Source organism: Triticum urartu, chromosome 3, assembly GCF_003073215.2.
Source record: "Triticum urartu cultivar G1812 chromosome 3, Tu2.1, whole genome shotgun sequence".
In the NCBI taxonomy this organism is placed as follows: domain Eukaryota; kingdom Viridiplantae; phylum Streptophyta; class Magnoliopsida; order Poales; family Poaceae; genus Triticum; species Triticum urartu.
Genome location: NC_053024.1, coordinates 523,602,440 through 523,604,252, shown reverse-complemented (window position 1 = coordinate 523,604,252; position 1,813 = coordinate 523,602,440). Strand labels below are relative to the sequence as shown.

The window sequence follows — 1,813 nt, the reverse complement described above, 5'->3', positions numbered from 1 at the left end:
ATGTAGTCGACGTTCACATAACACCACTAGAGGAGAGACAACATACATCTCATCAAAATATCGAACGAATACCAAATTCACATGACTACTAATAGCAAGACTTCTCCCATGTCCTCAGGAACAAAAGTAACTACTCACAAAGCATAAACATGTTCATAATCAGAGGGGTATTAATATGCATATAGGATCTGAACATATGATCTTCCACCAATTAAACCAACTAGCATCAACTACAAGGAGTAATTAACACTACTAGCAACCTACTAGCACCAATCCTGGACTTGGAGACAAGAATTGGATACAAGAGATGAAGTAGGGTTTTGAGATGAGATGGTGATGATGAAGATGTTGATGGAGATTGCCGTCTCCCGATGAGAGGACCGTTGGTGATGATGATGGCGATGATTTCCCCCTCCGGGAGGGAAGTTTCCCCGGCAGAACAGCTCCGCCAGAGCCCTAGATTGATTCCGCCAAGGTTCCGCCTCGTGGCGGCGGAGTTTCGTCCGAGAAGATGGCTTATGATTTTTTTCCCATCGAAAGACTCCATATAGTAGAAGATGGCCACCGGAGGGCCACCAGGGGGCCCACGAGGTAGGGGGCGCGCCCAGGGGGTAGGGCGCGCCCCCACCCTCATGGAAGGGTGTGTCCCCCCTGGTGAGGTTCTTGCGCTCAGTATTTTTTTATATATTTGGAAAACATCATCCGTGAAGTTTTAGGACTTTTGGAGCTGTGCAGAATAGGTCTCTAATATTTGCTCCTTTTCCAGCCTAGAATCCAAGTTGCCGGAATTCTCCCTCTTTATGTAAACCTTGTGTAATAAGAGAGAATAGGCATAAGTATTGTGACATAATGTGTAATAACAACCCATAATGCAATAAATATTGATATAAAAGCATGATGCAAAATGGATGTATCAGCGAGGCGTTGGGCTCTAACTGGACCCGAGTGATTGCACTGCACTTTCCCCCTGAGGGTAGGAAAATCATGATCGGGATAGCGGACGTAAAGCTATTGAACTTAGGTATGCTCTTTCCTTTTGTCGAAGTGGAATCATAGAACAGAATGTGATACGATGAGATAGAATGCAATAGAAATAGAAACAAGGATAGCGAACGGGTTACCTACTCCTAAGGGTCAAAGCAAGCCCTTTAATTCAGTTATTTATTCTTACATTAAAATTCTTACATTAAAGAATGAATAAAATCTCCCCAAGTAGGATTCGAACCTACGACCAGTCAGTTAACAGCCGACCGCTCTACCACTGAGCTACTGAGGAACAAGGGGGGATTCGACCTCCTAGAGTTCAACTCCCGCTCTCAACCCATGAACAATATGAGTCTGAAGCTTCTTTCGTAACTCCCATAATTTCTTCGTAGTGGCTCCGTTCCATGCCTCATTTCATAGGGAAGCCCAAAGTGGCTCTATTTCATTCTATTTCACTTCCTAGCACTTCCTATCATTTAATATCCATCCCTTTGGTCTTATTGACATAAGAGATGTCATTTATAGTCCATCTCTTTCTATATATGGAAAGTCAAGAAATTCTCATCGAAACATCGAGAAATTGTGCATATAGAAAACTCTAAAGAAAAAAAAAAAGGAGACCCATGCCATGATTTTCAAATCTTTTCTATTTAGTAGTCTAAGTTTCTCGATGAGGATAATTAATTCGGTCATTGTGGTCGGACTCTATTATGGATTTCTGACTACATTCTCCATAGGTCCCTCTTAGATCTTCTTTCTCCAATCTTGGATTAGGGAAGAAGGAGATATTCGCGACTACTGGCGATTTCATTATGGGGCAGCTCATGAT

The 1,813-nt window shown here is 42.6% G+C and overlaps 1 non-coding gene across 1 annotated transcript; it reads right to left on the bottom strand.

Moving 5' to 3' along the window:
• Positions 1-1,204: 1,204 nt before the first annotated feature.
• Positions 1,205-1,276, bottom strand: TRNAN-GUU. Its single transcript has one exon. It is a non-coding gene; the product is annotated as a tRNA-Asn (tRNA).
• Positions 1,277-1,813: the final 537 nt, after the last annotated feature.